The 19,674-nt window shown below is 41.4% G+C and overlaps 2 pseudogenes; both read left to right on the top strand.

Annotated features, from left to right (window-relative positions):
• The first annotated feature begins 4,427 nt into the window (after positions 1–4,427).
• Positions 4,428–19,674, top strand: part of LOC147333656 (uncharacterized) — a 166,827-nt pseudogene continuing 151,580 nt past the window's right edge.
• On the top strand, positions 17,680–19,194 carry LOC147333661 (uncharacterized; annotated as a pseudogene).

Genomic DNA, 19,674 nt, shown 5'->3' with positions numbered 1-19,674 from the left:
ATTTTACCAGTCCTGGCCTCACAGCTTCTGCTTTTATTGAACCATAAGGGTTCCTTTTAAACTCTGTGACTATTTTTGTATGCAAGCTCTTCTTCAGCTTTCTATTTTGGCATCTCACTAATCTGCCGCACTCTTCATCACCTCTGTTCTGGTTATAAGAAGAATTTTTAGATATTTAACACATTATGCATCTACTGAATTTCTACTTTGAACCAACCAGTTATTAAACCAATATCAGATTACAGAAAAGCAAATAATAAATGCAGTCTTTCACATCACAAAAGCTAAATAATAATCAAAGTCACCACTGAGCAGCCAACATTTAATGCAGCTGTAGATGTGCACAGACAGTTTCCTGCTGCAGTTTATTTTAATTGGATTCTGTCACAGTCTCACAGTGAGTCATAGTCATGCCACTTTCACTTTTAATTCATATTTTCCTTTACATTTTGCAGTATTTTATTTTTACAGTACTTTAGTGATCACTCTCCATTTACATGTTTTTTGTGATTGTGGTGTATTTCAAATTCAAATTTATTTGTCACGTACACAGTCATACACAGTACGATATGTAGTGAAATGCTTGGACAACTGCTCGTGACCTAAAGAAAACAAAAAAGGAAAAGGCTATGAATAAGATAGGAAATAAATATGAAAAATTAAAAAGGGTAAATTTAACTAGGAAGGAATAAAATATAAATTAAGGTTAAAAATGAAATAACTGTACAACACAAATTAGAATGAAGGGTAAATTTAACTGGGAAGAATAAGATAAAGATAAATATATAAATTAAAGTTGAAAATAAAATAACTGTACAACAAAATACACAATACACAATATAGAACTATATAAGAATGTATGAAGAAATCTAAATATAAATAAATATATACACAATAACAGCAGCTGTACAAGTATTAACCGGAAATGAAGAATATAGTGACCAGAAAGTCCAGTGTGTGTGTAAGAACTGTATGTGTGGGTCAGTACTGTGTGGTGGTGTGATTGAGAGACCGTATCGCCTGCGGGAAGAAGCTCCTCCTCAGTCTCTCTGTGTTGGTCTTCAGGGAGCGGAATCGCTTTCCTGACCTCAGCAGAGAGAACAGTCTGTTGTTGGGATGGCTGAGGTCCTTCACGATCTTCCTGGCCTTGGTCCAGCACCGCCTGCTGTAGATTGAGTGCAGGTCAGGGAGCTCGGAGCGGATGGTGCGCTCAGCTGACCGCACAACCCTCTGTAGAGCTCGTCTGTCCTGCATGGTGCTGTTCCCGAACCAGGTTAAGATGTTTCCCGCCAGGATGCTCTCTATGGTGCACGAGTAAAAGTTCCTGAGCACCTTGGAGGGCAGTTGGAAGTCTCTCAAGCGTCTGAGGTGGTAGAGACGCTGTCGGGCCTTTTTCACCACGGTGTTGATGTGACAGGACCATGACAGGTCCTGCGTGATGTGAACTCCGAGGTATTTGAAGCTGTCCACTCTCTCCACTGGGCACTCGTTGATGACGGGGGTCTGGTAGTTCCTCTCCTGCTTAGTGCTGAAGTCCACTATCAGCTCCTTTGTCTTACTGACGTTTAGAAGGAGGTTGTTCCTCTGGCACCAGTTCTCCAGATTCCTAATCTCCTTCAGGTAGGCCGTCTCGTTGTTATCAGAGATCAGGCCCACCACGACGGTGTCGTCAGCAAACTTGATGATGGTGGTGGAGCTGGTAGTGGCCACACAGTCATATGTGTACAAAGAGTACAGCAGGGGGCTCAGAACACACCCCTGGGGGGCTCCAGTGCTGAGAGTGGTGGAGGCTGAGACATGTCCGCCCATCCTTACTGCCTGTGGTCTGCCAGTTAGGAAGTTGGAGATCCACTGACACATAGATGAGCTGAGTCCCAGATGCTCCAGCTTGGTGGTGAGTGTGGAGGGAATTATGGTGTTAAATGCAGAGCTGTAGTCTATGAAGAGCATTTTAACATAATTCCCCCTTCTAGTGTCCAAGTGAGTGAGTGATGTGTGGAGGAGATGAGAGATGGCATCGTCTGTGGAACGATTTGGACGGTAAGCGAACTGTAGTGGGTCCAGTGTGTCTGGTAGTGAAGAAATGATGAAGTCTCTGACCAGGCGTTCAAAGCACTTCATCACTACTGAGGTGAGGGCTACAGGGCGATAGTCATTGAGAGAAGCAGGGTGGGGTTTCTTCGGGACAGGAACAATGATGGACTCTTTGAAGCATGTGGGGATCACCGACTGAGATAAAGAGATGTTGAATATCTCAGTGAACACAGGAGCTAGCTGGTATGCGCAGTCTCTTAGGATACGACCTGGGATGCCGTCTGGTCCTGCTGCTTTCCTGGTGTTCACTCTCTTGAAGGCTCTCCTTACTTCATGCTCGGAGATGACGAGCACGTTTCCGGTGCTGGCAGTATCTTCCTGTCTGCAGCCGTTAGCGCCGCTAACACTAGCATTGTTGGAGACCTTAGCTGCAGCCTCGAAGCGAGCATAGAAAGTGTTCAGCTCGTCTGCCAGAGTCACGGCCGCGTTCGTCATACCGGTTGTTGGTGCTTTATAGTCCGTTATTGTCCTTAGTCCCCGCCACAGGCTCCTAGAGTCACTCTGTTGGAGTTGTGACTCTAGTTTCCTCCCGTAGCGCTGCTTCGCCTCTTTCACCGCCCTCCGCACGTTATATGACGCGGCTTTGTACGGGTCCATGTCCCCTGTCATGAGTCCCGTGTTGTAGGCAGCGGTGCGGGATCTCAGAGCGTCGCGGATGGTTTTATCCACCCACGGCTTCTGGTTGGGAAACGTTGTGATAGTCTTTGTCTCCACGGTATCATCCGCTAGTTTCCCGATGAATCCCACAACCGCTTCCGTAAACACGTTGACGTCATCGTCGGAGCTGTTTCTGAACATGCCCCAGTCTACGTCATCGAGTGCGTCCTGTAACGCGGCCACCGATTGATCCGTCCAGCGCGCGACCTTCCTCTGAACCGGAACTTCCTGTTTCAGCCTTTGTTTGTATTTTGGCATGAGGAAGATGGCGGCGTGATCAGATTTGCCAAACGGGGGGCGGGATTGTGCCTTGTAGCCGTCCTTGACCGTAGTGTAGCAGTGGTCCAGTGTCCTTTCACCCCTGGTGGGGCAGGTGATGTGTTGATAAAAGTTCGGCGCTGCGCGTTTGAGGTTGGCGCTATTAAAGTCCCCCGTCACAATAAGCGCAGCGTCCCGGTGTTGTGTCTGGTGCTGTGTGAGTATTTGTTTCATACTAGTCAGAGATTATTTTGTAGTGTCTTCAAATGTCCACTACATGTCACGAAAACTCCCCGAATATGGAACATGAAGTAGATTAACCTCTCTCGTCGTCTTTATGGCATGCTCTAAATACACATACATGCATAAAAAAGCATTCACTCACCCATTCAGATCATTAAATTTAGGTGTTCCATCTCTCTCATGGTCACAAGTATATAATGTCAGCACCTAGCCATGCAGACTGCTTCGACAAAGATCTGTGAAAGAATGGCTCGCTTTCAGGAGCTCCTTTCATGTCAGCGTGGTGTCGTGCCAGGATGCTACGTGCGCAACGAGTCCGGCCACGGTCCGTTAGGGTCATGGATGAGAAAGTCCGGTGTGGAAGAATTTGACTGGACTGCACAGAGTTCTGAGCTGACATTATTTCTTATGGATTAACTGTTGTTGTTGTTTTTGTTTTGTTTTTTACAGTCAGTATTATTAAACTTAAGAGACGTGGTCAATTATTGATTATATTATTAATAATGATCATATTGATCCTAATGATTAATACATTCATATAATTTCATGTCTACAGCATCAAAGGTCTGTGATGATTTCTTAATAATGTCGTTATGAATTTGTTTGTGGAATCGGCTTAGATGAGAAAGTGGATCTGTGAAAAAGTGTTAGAGGTGTGTGGTGTCTGCCAGCAGTGTCTGCTGCTCCTCTTCTCGCCTCACCCAGGCACTCCTCGTTTCCCCTTTCAAAAGGCTTCTTTTGTCTATTAATGAGGTGGTTAAACTAGCTAATCTCCACCTGATTTACCGGGTCTGCACTACACCCGCTAGTTGTTGAATCCAGCGCAGGCGTTGACGTTACTGTCGGCTGGACCTGCGGAGGGATTCTCAGCTGTGATGGGTTCTCATGATTAGAGTAGTTTGGTCAGAGACTGGAGAGTTTCAGGTGTGGCCTGTCATGATAACTGTGACAAAAAGATACCTGAATAAACCTGCATTTTAACAAACTATTACTTGAGATCGGGAAGCCCAGGGACATATCTGCCTTCATGCATGAAGCTGAGCTGTGGATCAGACTTCAGCCTCACGCCGACACTGCCTGTCAAACCGAACCTAGCCTGCTGTCAGAGTCACAGCTGAAGGAGGAGCAGGAGTGTGTGGGAGCTGCTAACAGGACTTTGTGGTTTTTAAAGGAGGATGATGATGTTGCTGCTGCTGCTGCTGCTCATTAACGGTAAGAACCTCTCTGAATAATGATGGACCGCGGACTCTTTAGCGACATACACACACGCACATGCAAGAAAATATCAATTTAATATCTTTACTGGTGAAAGAGTGAGGGACGGTCTGAGGAATGCCGGTGTCCCCTGCGTCGGGAGGGCTCACTGGGCTGTCCAGATCACGGACAAACAGTATCCCACATTCTTGATTTTTAGTTCACATACACTTATACTAACTTATTACTGTTGGAATTTTGGAGGTTTTAGCGCTTTATACAGTAAAGTTGCAGGAGGGTACAAATAAGTATCAGGCCTCGTTTTTTTAATAATCCCGTCCAATAACACGTGAGAAGAATAAATGTAGCATTTTCTGTTGTCACCAACCAACAGATCGATTATGTACCGACACTCATCTTTCACTTTTTCACTGACGTAAACCTCACTACTTCCCACGTCTAGTTGTTGGATTGGAGACGGAGTCAACTGAACCCGTTCTCCCTTCCGAGCGTGCTCCCGACTGGTGGTTATACCTACCTACCTTGGCACGACACTTGGATTAGGACTGATACTGTGGATTATGTAGTGAAAGGTGACATTTGTGTCAAGGCTGCTGTGTGGCCAGGTGAGCCAGATGAACAGGTAAACGGTGAAATCGGCGTGTGGTGGATGTGGTTTTTCTTTCGATCTTTAAAAAAAAAAAAAAGTAAAAGTTGGAAATATTAGAATAACCAACCAGTGGGATATCCAATCTTTAAGTCATGACCTGATGAAACCTGCTTCCAGGTCCAAACTACTGTGTTTATTAATGTGCCTTATAATCCCGTGCACCTTATGGTCCGAAAAATACGTACTGCACACTGCAGTTTAATGTTGCAAAGCACCTCTTTTTAACTTCAGTGGATATTATACATGGTTATGCTCAGGATATGTCAGCCCATTTCTACTGGAAATGCCTTTTGGTTAAACTTTCAGCAAGGAATTTGCATTTGCACTGTTAAAAGCTTTAATCTACATAAAAACCAGCTTCTTGTTTAAATATTTTAAATAATTCTTGTGAAAATAAATGGAAGGTTGTCTTTTTGCGCTAGTAATGTTGTGGAGTTGTATTTTGTATCGCATCCATTATATCGTCAGTTATATCGTTATCGCAAATTTTCAAATATATATCGTGATAACTACTTTTGGCCATATCGCCCTGCTCTATTTGCATGTGCCTTTTTTTTTTTATTGTGTGTTTACAAATGAAGTGGCCATTTGGTTTTAGGCCACAGCGCATGTGTCCGTCATGATCCAAGCAGGCAACCAGGGTTTTATTTTCAGATCATTAGAGACTGTTGCAATTAAGGTGTGCATGGGTGAGAGTGAGTGTGGGCCCACCATAGTGTTTAATTATCTAGTTTTATTTGGTATTAGAAATTGTAGTGAATGAACAGTAATGAATACCACTTCATCAGTGGTACATATTAAAATAACACTAAACCCAATTGAATTAACTTATTTCCTTTATTTTGTCCTGAAATAAAGTCAAACTGATGCATTTCAGATGAAATCCTTGTCTTGTGGTTTATGTACATAGTTCATATTTTGGGTTCTGAGCAGGTAATATCGTGAGTAACCTAAACTGTAGAGACCCAGGCCCCGCTCACAATTACATGAGATGGCTGTGACACTTTTTATTTGGAGAACTGGAACCGCTTTAATTATGGTTGCAATACAGATATGACCGGGTCACGTCTCTCAGTGAAGAATTATCCTGAGCAAAACAGGATTTTTGGAGCACACAAAGAGACTGGACAGTGTGGAGTCACCTGACAGCACACACAGTACTCTGCTTTAATTTTTGATTTGATTTGATTTGATTTTATTGATTAGCATTCAAATTCAAATCTCAGTGAAAACAGTGAAAAAACAAACAAACAAACAGTGAAAACAGAACAAAAATCTACCATAAAGAAAGAAAGCATGAGACAAGGCTAATCAAAAGGTATTGGCTGAAGCATTTGCTTATTACGCCAACCCTTTTCACAAAATATCTTTTTGTATGCAGCTCCTGTACACAGGGCTTGAAGAAAATAATAAAACAAAGCAAAAACCAAACAAACAAACAAACAAACAAAAAAAAAAACAAAGAAAAAAAAAAAACTTTCCACCTTAGATAAGTAACTACATCAAAGCAAAAGAATCAAGAGGTTTTTTTTTTGTTTTTGTTTTTTTCCTTTCTCCTTTTGCTCTTTTCATTCTTGATTTATATATTTTTCTAATACTCTATTTTTAAACATATTTTTAAACAAGGAAAATGAACTACACCTTTTTAAATCACTGTCATAACTATTCCACAGGTTAACTCCTCTAACAGAAACACATCTCTGCTTTATATTTGTCCTTATCTTGTTTTTTTTAAAGAAATCTGTTCCCCTTAAGTCATATTGACTCTCTCTGACTTTGAACAGCTTCTGAGTACTGGGGCAAAGCAAGTTATTTTGTGCTTTATACATTATCTGTGCCATTTTATATTCAACTAAATCATAAAATTTCAGGGTATTCAGATTAATAAACAAAATGTTAGTTGGTTCTATATAGTTTGATTGGTTTATAATTCTTATAGCTCTTTTTTGTAACTTGAAAATAGGAAGAGTGTTCGTTTTATATGCATTACCCCATATCTCCAGACAGTAAGTCATATATGGAAGCAACAGAGTACAATAAAGTGTGTATAATGTTTTTTTGTTCAGGACATGCTTTGTTTTATAGAGAATAGCAATGGTTTTTGACATTTTTGTTTTCACATGGTTTATATGAGACTTCCAACTCAGCTTATCATCAATTATCACTCCAAGAAATTTATTTTCGTACACTCTTTCAATTTCAATTCCATTAACCCTTATTTTAGATACATTTTTCATTGGTCTAGTGCCAAAAATAATCAATTTTGTTTTCTTTATATTTAATGATAACTTATTTACATCAAACCAGTTTTTTAATATATTTAACTCCTTTTCCGCTGTAGTCAGAAGCTGTTCTAAGTTTTTACCTGAGCAGTACAGAGTGGTATCATCAGCAAACAATACACATTTTAACAGTTTGGAAACACTACATATATCATTTATATATAATATAAATAATTTAGGGCCCAGCACAGAGCCCTGAGGAACACCACAAGTTACCTTCAACTGCTTAGATTTTACATTATTGAATTCGACATATTGATATCTTTCATCCAGGTAACTTTTCATCCACTTGTATGCTATCCCTCTTATGCCATATCTCTCTAGTTTATTCATTAATATAGAATGATCAATTGTATCAAACGCCTTTTTTAAGTCTATAAAAACACCAACAGTATATTCCTTATTATCTATTGCATTAGATATCCCTTCAACAAGTTCCATCACTGCCATTGAAGTGGACCTTTTCACTCTAAAGCCATATTGGTTATCACTTAGGAGATTATGCTTCTCAATATATTTATCAAGTCTATTAACAAATAACTTTTCTAAAATTTTTGAGAACTGTGGGAGTAGTGATATTGGCCTATAATTGGTAAACTGACATCTCTCTCCGTTTTTATGGATTGGAATAACTTTTGCTATTTTCATTTGTGAGGGAAACACACCAGTTTGAAAGGACAGATTACAAATGTATGCGAAAGGTTGCACTATATATTCTATAATACTTTTAACTAATATCATGTCAATACCAAAACAGTCAGTGGACTTTTTATTTTTAAATGTCTTCACAATGTTTATTATTTCTCTGGTTGCAGCACCAATAAACATGGAGGACACATTCTGAGTAACACGTTTATTTAGGTCGTTATTATTTCTTGACTCTGGAATTTCTTTTGCTAAATTAAAGCCAACATTTACAAAGAAATCATTAAATTCATTTGCAATGTCTTTAGTTTTATCAAGCACAATATCTTTATCTTTTTTAAAATAATCTGGATAATTCTTATTTTTTGAGCCCTTTTTGATTAGACTGTTTAATATCCTCCATGTTTCTTGTGTGTTACTTCTACTTTGCTCCAATAATTTGTGGTAATATTCTTTCTTACTTGTTCTTATAATATTTACTAATCTATTTTTATATAACTTGTACTTTATTTCAGCATCTTTTGTCCTCTGTTTTATGAATCTCTTATATAGGTTATTTTTCTTTTTACATGCATCTTCTATCCCCTTTGTGATCCATGGCTTATTTGATCTTTAAAGGGAACAGTACATACTGGGGAAGCATTAACAGAATTAAAACACTAAAATAAAATAACTGACAGACCTTTCTGCTCCTGGTGGGATAGTTTTGCAGTTGCAGCCTTTTAGCCTTCGCCTCTTAGTAAATCTGTCTCTGAATAAGAGAATATTTCAGAAGAACAGTGCTCATCCCTCCTCACAGAAACAATGCTGAGCAGCAGTGAAGCTGATCTGGAGGCTCACAGCATCCCAACACCTTCCTGAGACGCTTCATTCTGGGTTTTAAGTTCATTTATCACCAGTCCGTGTTTGTGTTGTGTTAGCTGCAGTTTTTTGTATTTGTGATGAAAAACATGTTGGCTGTGTTCATGTGACTCATTCTGCCAGTTGGTGGTCTGTCTCAGAGAGATGGATCATGAGAGTACGTTCAGTTCAAAGGGAACATGAGGTTTCAGTACAGCTCATCGTGATGGCAGACTGTCACAGTGAACTCTTCAGAGGGAGCAGAAAACCTTCAGGTCTTCCAAAACATTTAACAAAGATGAAGATACAGCAGAGTTTAAAGGAAGTGCTTAGAAAATAAAGCAAAGACCAGGAAGAGTCACATTTTCCAACATTTTCTGTAAACTCAGTAAAATGCACCAAACTGAGGCTGGTTCATGAGCACAGACACACTCAGTTTAATCTGTCAGGTGTTCACAGATTAAATGTTCAGATTTAATAAATAAATGCATTCAATTTGAGTGTCTGACTGTAAAACTGGTCTCTGTGTCCTGCTGATAAATGTGGGCTCTGAGATAAACACACTGCATGCAGATAATTTGTGTTTATGTGTCCTCAGTTTCCCAGCATGCCCAGGCTGTGGTGGTGGAGGTGAATGAGGGGGAAAGATCTGTCCTGCTTCCCTGTCAGTACTCAGATTTTATACCTGAGGATGACCTCACAGTGATGTGGACTCGCTCTGATCTTGATCCCAAATCTGTCCATCTACGACGAGAAGGAGGAGACGATCTTACAGGGCAAAACCAGCGTTACAGCGGGCGCACATCAATGAGGTCTGATGCTCTGGACACTGGAGACTTCAGCCTCACTCTGAGAAAACCAACAAAGACTGACAGTGGCAGCTACACCTGCTCCATCAGTAATGGGAGAGAAGAACTGCGACTGAGAGATATACAGCTGCAGGTCAAAGGTCAGTCAGAACTCTGGGTGGGTTAGAGACTCCACATGGAGCCTGTTATCTATGTGACATCTCAGAGTAAGAGGTCAAACTGAAGTTTTGTAAATTGTTGTGACTAACCTGAAAAACCAGCAGCAACATGTAGCTCAGAGCTAACCTCAGTGCAAACAGGATGTCTCTGCTACAACAGCTGCAGTCTTTACTGCATGTGCAGGGTTACACTCGCAACATTTACACACTGTACACAGTGGAGAACATGAGCTCTCTAAGCCTCACTGCAGCTCACAGAGCAGCAGGAAGTGTCCTGATGTTGTACAGACTCAGACTGGAGGAGCTGCTATGAAACGCAGACAGAGCAGAGACGGGTCATCATGTTTCATCCAGCTGGTCCTGATGTCACTGAGACTCTCAGGTTAATAACTGCTGTTTTAGGATATGTAGTGTAAATCATAGCGGGGTTCAGGTAACAGCGAGGGGACTGCAGAGTTAATGGCATAAAACTGTAGGACTGATGTTTATATTTTGATATTGTTCTGCTTAAGTTTTTATCTGTTACATTTATCAACCATCATCTCAGACAGCTGCTGCCTGACAGAAACACTTGAAATAGTTTCAATAGACTTTCCTGTAAGTTCATTATACACAAACAAAGCATTTACTCATTTGAGAGACATTTGTAAAAAACTAAATAGAAAGCATCTTTTTCAGTGGACTGGCTGTCCCAGAGAAAGATCCAGTGAATATTTTATGAAACCATTCAAGAGTAAAAGCAAAAGATCCCAGACACCCTCTCTACTTCTAAGGTTAGACTCCAAACTTTACTTTTTTGATAGAGATTATAGTTTTTACGCTTATAGGGCTATAGATAGAAACAATATCAATTTGGCCAATGGTAGAGATTTTGACTATAGCTCAATGGCAACTAAAGAGTCAAGTATAAGTCAATTAAGTACCGTATCTACATTTCTTTCATGTATGCTGTCCAATAGAGGCTGAACCGTTTGAAGTCCGGCATCACTTGTGTCACTGCTCTGACTGCTGGTGGTTGAGACAGAAAATGTATCTGTTAGAGTTGGAGAGGAGGACTTTTCCACATGTTGCTTCAGGACAGTCAAATCTGAGGGTGACAAATAAAAATATTACAATATAAGGTATCTACAATCAAAAACACAACACAACAAAGATACCATTTATACACAAAGGGCCAGTAAACTGCACATGTCATGGGCTGGGTCTGTGACCCAGTGTTTGAGTTCTTATATGTATTTTTTGTATTCATTTGTGCCCTAGTTTAGCTCACCTAGTTAATTTCTAGATTGCTGTTTAGTCTTGTTCCTTAGTTGGTTATGTCATCTCCCCCTGTACTGTCTCCCTGGTTCATGAGTCATGTCTGCGTGGTTATGTTTAGTTCATGTCATGTCTAATGTCAATGTTTCCTGCTTTACTTTGAAAGTCTGTATTCAATGTCAGTGTATTTAGTTTCACCTCTCCTGTCCTGTCGTTAGGTTCATGTGTGTCAGCTGTGCTCCCATGTGTGGCCACTTCCTTGATCATCCCTCATGTGTATTTAGTCTCGGTGTTTCATGCAGTCTGTGTTGCGTCGGCTGTGTTCCCGCCCTCCGTGTTTCCATGCCCAGTCTTTTGTATCCCCAGCCATAGCATAGTTTGTTCCCAGTTTAGGTTTGTTTAGTTACTGCTCTTGTGCTGGCCTCTTTCTTGTTTGTTTCTTTTGTGATCATCAGCCACAATAGAAGGCTCGCTTTTGTTTAAGTTCACTCCCGTATCCTCACTTGTGTTCGCGCCTGGGTCCACCACACGCAACTCCACACGGTCTGTCTTCACAAACCGTGACAGCACGCTTTGATTAAAGTATATGTAACCCAACCAGTGCAGGGGCCTCCCTCCCTTGTGTAAGTTTGTGTTGGATTGGGGTGCACAGTAGAGAGACCAGTCGGACACAGGCCTTCAATTTGTGGCTCGGACCTCGCCGTTTATTCAAATGCTGGGGCAAACAACTCTGCTGCTGGCCCTTTGCAAATCACAGTAAACACTGCGTGATTATCAACATAGTAAAAAAACAACAACAAATATATAAAAAAACACATTAAGCAAAAATAATCATGTCTTTACAAAATTCCTCGATCTCAGGAATGTGTATGTTGCAAAACTAACATAGCAGGACTACCAGCAAACTGTAGCTGAAAAGCTAATGCTTCATCTTGCATTACTTTGCCCGAACGAATGCTCTGCTAACTAGCGGGAATGTAGCCCGAAATTGCGGCAGATATTACAAAATGGAACATGCACACAAACTGCTCATACTCTCATCAGACAATACATGAACCTCCCAACAAACACAATATATGCTTAGCAAACCGCCATTTTACACAGTGGAACACTTATTTTTAAACAAAAAAACAATGCAGTACAACACTGACAGTGCTTACCTTTGCAAATCACAGTAAACACTGAACCAAGATGGCGCCCGCACGAATGAGAAATCTGAACTACGGTGTCCTGCAGAGGACAAATGGCCAAAATTGCTAAAATTTAAAATGTATATGCAGCTCAATAATGACACCTTGTGACCAATTCCAGTCACTGCCTTACATATACTTTCTCCCAGGAGAACAGATGGTTATTTTGTATTTTATTATGGTAATATACAATTTACATACCACAAGGTGTGAGTGTCACATAGTGTGTTAGGTCTGAGCAGTCACGCAGCTTCTTGGATGATTGTGTTTCCAGGATGTCTGAAATGCATGTGATAAATCCAACTTACTGTTGTTACAGTAACCAGTTACAGTTACAGTTACCTGTTGTCCACAGGATATTAGACAAATTAAATAATGTTTATTTAAGAGTAACTGTACAAATCAAATCCTTCAAAACCTATCAGAGCATATATTTACTTACCTTCACCTGTATAGATGACAAAACACACCTCTTTGACTGCTGCAAGTTCAGGAAAGACATCCTCATCCACCTCTATACCCTGCTCATCCGTGACTTTCAGTGCTGCATTTTCCGGTATGAGAAACTTCTGCTGCACTGAAGTGAAATCATCACTCAGTTAATAACAACATTAGTACAAACCATAACTTACCTGCACTCATAAAATCTGTGAAGCTGACTTCTTCCAATTTTGCATATTTCTTTGTCTCTCTGTGTTTTCCTTTTATCAACATCTTCGCCACCCACGGAAAAAAATACCTTTACTACTATGAAACACAACACAAGAAGAAGAGGTTGTTTATGGTAACTTTATGTGAACTGTGTATAACTTAATCAATAAACACTTTCTTACATAGAGTTAGCCTGTCCACACTAAATATTGCTTAAAATCTATTTAGCTAGACTAGGTTTAGCAGACTATGTGACCGCATGTTTGCCGTGTCCTTGTCTTTACAGTTCTGGAGACAGGGTTGTGTGCATATCTCAGTGTGCAGCAGGACTAACTAACTGATGTTAATGGTACCTCAACATCTCATCAGTGCAGGCTGCACCTCTCGTTGGTTAAATACGGCCATTACCATGAGTCTAAACAGAATATTACTGTAGTTAGCTAACGTTAAATTAAACGTTAGTGTTAAAATTAAGAAATAGAAATAAACGTTTTCATTGACAACATGAAATGTGTATCTTAAAATACAGTAAGATAAGTTAGTTAGCTAACTTTTGACTAGCGTTAGCCTAGCTGCTATCTCCAAATCAGCATAACATACAGAAAACACATGTAGTGCTAGTTGGTTAACTTTATATTTTACTTATGCATACATGCAACCAAATATATACAAATAACATCACTACACTCTCAGAAAATCCCAAAGTAAATAAAGTATTTTTACCTCCTACATGTCGGAGTCCAAGAAAGAAACACAGATAGGCGCGGTAACAGTCGACAGACAAACAATACCAGCAATGTGTTGAATTAGACTCCTTAGCACCCAGTGAATGAACACCTAAATATTACACCACTTAGAGTACTCCCCAACACTGACTGTAGTATAAGGTGAAAAATAAACTCCAGGATATTTAACTCCAGAGATTTGCTGTGTAGATACTCAGCTGTGCTTCAGTTACCATCAGTGTGACTGCTGCTGCTTCTACACCTGATACTGTGGTTTATTGTCCTCTCAGACCACCAGGTGGAGGTGGAGGTGGAGGAAGGCTCAGAGTCAGTCATTCTGCCCTGCAAAACTACAGCTGACCTGCCTCAGGACACCAGAGTGGAGTGGACTCGCTCTGACCCTGAACTGATGGTGGTTCATGTGTATCCAAACAAAAGTAACCACCTGGATGACCAGGACAGTTTTTACAGAGACCGAACAAAGATGAACGAAGACCTGCTGAGAACTGGAGACCTCAGTCTGACCCTGAAAAACCCCACAAAGAGAGACAGTGGAGGATACATCTGCACCATCTACAGGGACAAAGACATCCTGAGACACAAAGTAGTGCTGCAGGTCAAAGGTCAGAGATGTAGAAAAACACCAGGTGTTAGTGGAGGAAATTGAGGTCAGTGTTCAACAGTCATGTTGATATTGTTTTATGTTTCTCCACAGAACCATTTCCATCCTCGGCCACAGCTCTCCTGGTTCTCCTGGTTCTTCTTGTAGTTTCTGGAGGTCTTCTATTTTATTTCCGGCACTATTTCATGTCAGGTGAGTGTCTCCTACTACACTACCCATAATGCCGATGGTCAGCAGGTGTCCTCTGGTGGCTCCTTGACTGCGGCTCACACAAACTTGTTCCAGAAGCTGAAAGAGTTGAGAGTTACAAACAGCTGATACAGAGAGCTGAAGAGAAACTTCCAGGTTTGTTCCAGAAGTCAGAAAACCTCTTTCAGACTCAGTCATTGATCAGTGAAACAGCTCCACAACATGACTTTACTAAACAGATCAATGCAGTGAAGCACACACACGTGCTTCACTGCATTGATCTTACACAGAGGCTGCATGTATACTTTATTTATCCAGGTAAAAATCTCATTGAGATTAAAATCTCTTTTACAAGAGAGGATGACGGAGGGCAGCAGAAGTTACAATGAAAACAACCAATACAACTGAACAGAAACGTGAATAATATATAATAACTTTACATTACGTTGTAGAAAACCAAGTATAATGTCAGCAGAAATGGTGACCTTTCTGTGGAAGTCCACGCCAAAGTTTTCTATGTGAAGAAAACTCCTCATTTACATAAACAAACTGGAATCTATCAGATGTGATTCAAACCACTGCAGTAAATTTCCTTTAATAACTCTGGTGTGTTTGCAGTAAACTGTTGTGGTCTACACTGAGGTCTAACAGGACAAGCACAGAAATAAGTCCTCTGTAACAGGTGATAAGGAGAACATTAGTAACCTTCACTACAGCTCATGTTGTGCTTTGTTGTCCTCTCAGTCCCCTGGGTGGGGGTGGATTCAGGGGTGGAGTCTGTCCAGCTGATCTGCAAAACCACAGTTTGGCTGCCTAAACATGCTAAAGTGGAGTGGAAGATTGGTTCATACACCAAGGTCCATGTGTATGAGAATGGCTCTGACCAGCCTGAAGAACAGGACGATAAATACAAGAACCGAACGAAGATGAAGAGAAACTTACTGGAACCTGGAGACCTCAGTCTGACCCTCAAACACCCCACAGATGGAGACAACTCCACCTACACCTGCACCGTCTACACCAGGTAGGGAAACATCCTGTCGGAGAAACAAGTGGAGCTGAAAGTCAGAGGTCAGTGCTGTAGATCCAGGTCAAAGGTCACAGGTCAGACTCATGATGGTGGTTCAGTCTCAGTGGGCTCCAACCAATAATGTTACAGTGTTAGCATGTCTGATGTTTGTGGCTGTTTTGGTTTTTATTTGATCTCCAGCCAAATGTAAAAGCTTCAGCAGATGAACTGTAGGAGCAAAGTTCATGTGTGAGACTTCATCTGAAAGGTAACATCTTCTAGTTTCTGAACATGTGTTTGTTTAGCATGTGGCTAAAACACAGGCTAAGCTAAGTCAGCTCAAATCTCAGTAAAAACCTTCTTTGGTCCTCATCTATAATCAGTCATATCTGAGTCACAATAACTAGAAGATGATTTCTAGCAGAAGTGTGAACATCTCCACATCCTTTCTCCATGTTATCATCCAAAGCTGTGTGAAGTTTCAGAGCTCTGCAGCTAACAGAGACTTTCAGTTTGCTGCTCTCTTCCTCTGACAGCTCCATTCTTAGGGAGCGTTAGTTCTCTGTTTCACTTTATTCCACTTATTCAGTCTGATGTTCTCTGATCTGTTTCTCTTGTTTAGTGTCTTAAAGGCTGCCAGTGCCTCTCTTTGCTGTAACCAACCTTTCTCTTTATTTCTGACTTTAACTGATGCATCAACCTTTGAAAATGGAAAGAAATCAGTCAGATTCATGGCTGCATCACAGTGTCACATGTAGTTCTCCACATCAGCTGGATTATATCTATAGCAGCAAACAGCAGCTGATGCACAAATCTTTGTCTGTGTTAATAAAGTTGGATCAGTTCAAACAGTTTGTTGCTCTGCTTGAAAGCAGCAGTTTTTCTAATGCACCACCTTCATGTTTCCTTCATATTTGAATCCCCCTGTAGATGTGACAGGTAACCATGTCACACAGAGCTCAAGCCTTTGAATCCAGCTGTGACTGTTGATTTTCTATTGAATGGACTTTTTCAAATCCAGCTGTAGGCCTGTGTTTGTGAGCTCATTAACAGCTGTTTGTTTAGAGAGACGTGGTCCTCACAGGACAGCCACTACAAACATATGATTTTATAGAATATGATGCATTACTGCAGATTCAACACAATAGAAAGGATTTGAAATGAGCTCAGCCTTAAACATGTACAGCAGTAATATTGATCCACAGACACTGATGGGAACATTTTTCTGCACAATATTTCTACCCCTCCTAACTACCCTTTGTGAGTGTGGATGCTTCATCTCTTTGTTCTTTAAATGCTTTGCTTCTTTTATTGATTTTTATGCTTATTTCGTCCCCCTTTTTTCCATATGAGCTTACCTGCGATAGCTTCTGGACACTTATAGATCATTAGGACTAAAGTGTTCTTAACAGAAACAGCAACATTTTTATAGTTGCCTTATCCTCAGCGCTCCGTGTGTCTGTGGCCTAGACACAGCTGAAGCCTGTTTACAGCGTCTGGGCACCGAACAGCCTCAATAGCCTGGAAAGGGGCTAACCGCTAGGCTAACTAGCAACAAGATGCCTCTCCACAGATGACTACCACAGCCTCCTGCAGAAGATTGCAGTACTGGAGATAAAAATTCATCGCTTAGAAGTAAACGTGGAGGTAAATGGACTGTGTGGAAATGAAACAACCTTGCCTTTGATTCAAAACAATGGCAATGAGCAAGCTAGTACACAGCTAAGGAGCACAGATAACATGACCAAGAAAGTAGACTCTGTGCATCATTACTATAAATCCTCAAGTGATAATCCCCCCTTGGACTGTCTTGGTGCAAAACCAAGACATAAATCATGTCTCCTGGAAGGGGGAGGACGTACCACAGGCAGGGCACAGCGAGCTGAAATCTCTGAAACCGACTGGCCTTCACTTCCTACGAGACAGAGAAGCTCTTCTACCCCTGTATACGGGAGGAAACAGGACTGGACAACCGTGAATAGGAAGGTTAACAACAAACCTTCAAAACAACTGAATGTGAAACTGCAGAACAGATTTGCTCCACTATCAAAGGACCCTGGATCTATATCGGACAACCATCCATCTAAAAGTAGCGAAGTAAGGTCTGAAAATCTGTTGAAAAGTAAAAGGCCACAGGGAAAGCTAAAGGCTAGGCCTGAAACTCTGCCGTAAAGGATGTACAAAGGATGTGCGGTGAGAACACTAAAGTCCTCTGCTTTCCTAACGATATGGTCAACAACCTGAAGGAGAGAATTCTTCAAATTGCAGATGAATATCCAACTGTGACAAACATTGTTCTGCATACAGGGTCAGTCAGAGGTTCTGAAACGGGACTTTACTGGATTACTAAATACTGTAAACTCTCTGAATGCAGCTGTATTCATCAGTGGACCTGTACCACCCGTCAGAGGAGGAGACGGGAGATTCAGCAGGTTGTTTACACTGAATAAATGGTTCATATCAGCATGTGCTGACCACTCAGTGCATTTTATCAACAACTTTAATATTTTTTGGGAACGCAGGCATCTGTTTAAAGCAAATGGATTAAATTTTAACAAGTCAGGGGTGAAACTGTTCACCTCCAACTTGTTTTATTCCATACGTCATCCATCTGTGCTTGGTGCCAAGGCTGAGATAAACGAGGAGTTATCTCATAAAGAGGAACAAACAGTACTCCAAGAACAGACAAAGCTCAGCAGAAACCTTGAGGAGGAGCTCCATCTGCCCCCACCCGGGAAGAGCCTCAGAAAGGAGAGACATCTGAGGCAAGAAGAGGGATCCCTATTTGCCTCCACCCTTCTCAACAACCAGGACCAGGGACCACGATCTTCCCCAGTGCCCCAAACCCCTGACAGGCCATCACCCCCATCACCCCCATCACCATCCTCCCCCTCGCTTTCTCCCTCCTCGCCACACCTGAAATTCACTGAGGAGATGATGGAGCGGGTCAATGCTGGGCTCAGATCTACCCCCCGGCCCAATCCCTTTTTGTCCCCATAAACCCCCCACCAGAGCAGCCAAAGGTTCACCATCGAGCCCCACCCTCAACAGAGCAATCGAAGTCACATTGCCCAGCCTCGCCCCCCTTAGTTCCTCCTTACCACCTTCATGCTCTGTCTCCGCAGTCTGATGTGTGATGTGTGAAGGGTCCGGGCTGCGAGGATTATGGCAGTGGTGACTTTTCCCAGGAGAAGCTGGGACCCTGTTTACTAGAAGGTTTTAAAATTTCTGTACTTTTAGGTGACAGGAGACATGTGGCCTGGTCAAAACACAGAGAGATGCACTCTAAAAGATCTTTAAACATAGTAAACATACCTTGTGTGCCACAGACTGCTCCCAAACACGAGGGGACAAGTAATACCTCTAAAACACTTAAGTTGGCTTTATTAAACGTTAGATCTTTAGCTGGGAAAACATTTTTAATTAATGATTTAATCACTGAGCACAGCCTTGATTTTATGTTTTTAACTGAAACTTGGTTGGACCAAAGTAACAGTGGAGCTGTTCTCATCGAGACGACCCCTCCTAACTACAGTTTTATCAGTGAGGCCAGGGTGAGCAGGAGAGGGGGGGGGGTTGCTGTCTTATTTAATGAATCATTTCAATGTAAGCAGCTATCTCCTGGAAGTTTTCAGTCTTTTGAATATGTGGCTTTACAGCTGAAGGCCCCATCCAAAGTTGTGTTTCTTAATGTTTACAGGCCTCCCAAATACTGCAAAGACTTTTTTAATGACCTCAGTGAACTGCTGTCTGTGATCGGTGTTGATTTTGACTGTGTAATTATTGTTGGTGATTTTAACATCCATGTGGACAACCCTCAGGACAAAGGGACTAAAGACCTGAGTAACACTCTGGGCAACTTTGGGCTGACTCAGCATGTAACAGAGGCCACACATAATAGAGGACACACTCTTGACCTACTGATCTCCAAAGGCCTGAGCATTTCAAAGGTTACTGTGTCTGATGTGGGCGTGTCTGATCATTACTGTTTTCTTTGAAAGTAAAATCTCAGCCCACACAAATATATCAACAACAGTGATCACAAAACGGTGTATAACTGAACACAGTAGTGAGATCTTTAACCAGGTCTTCCCATTAACACCTGACCTGTCCAGAGGTTCAGTCAATGAGCTCGTCAATAGCTTCAATGCAAAAATGTTAAAAAAATGTTAAATGTAATG

The sequence above is a fragment of the Aulonocara sp. 'chitande type north' Nkhata Bay genome, linkage group LG3, assembly GCF_057382095.1.
Source record: "Aulonocara sp. 'chitande type north' Nkhata Bay isolate Kocher_YH1m ecotype deep benthic linkage group LG3, A_spYH_male_GT1.1, whole genome shotgun sequence".
Taxonomy (NCBI): Eukaryota; Metazoa; Chordata; class Actinopteri; order Cichliformes; family Cichlidae; genus Aulonocara; species Aulonocara sp. 'chitande type north' Nkhata Bay.
This window is presented reverse-complemented; position numbering and strand designations above follow the sequence as displayed.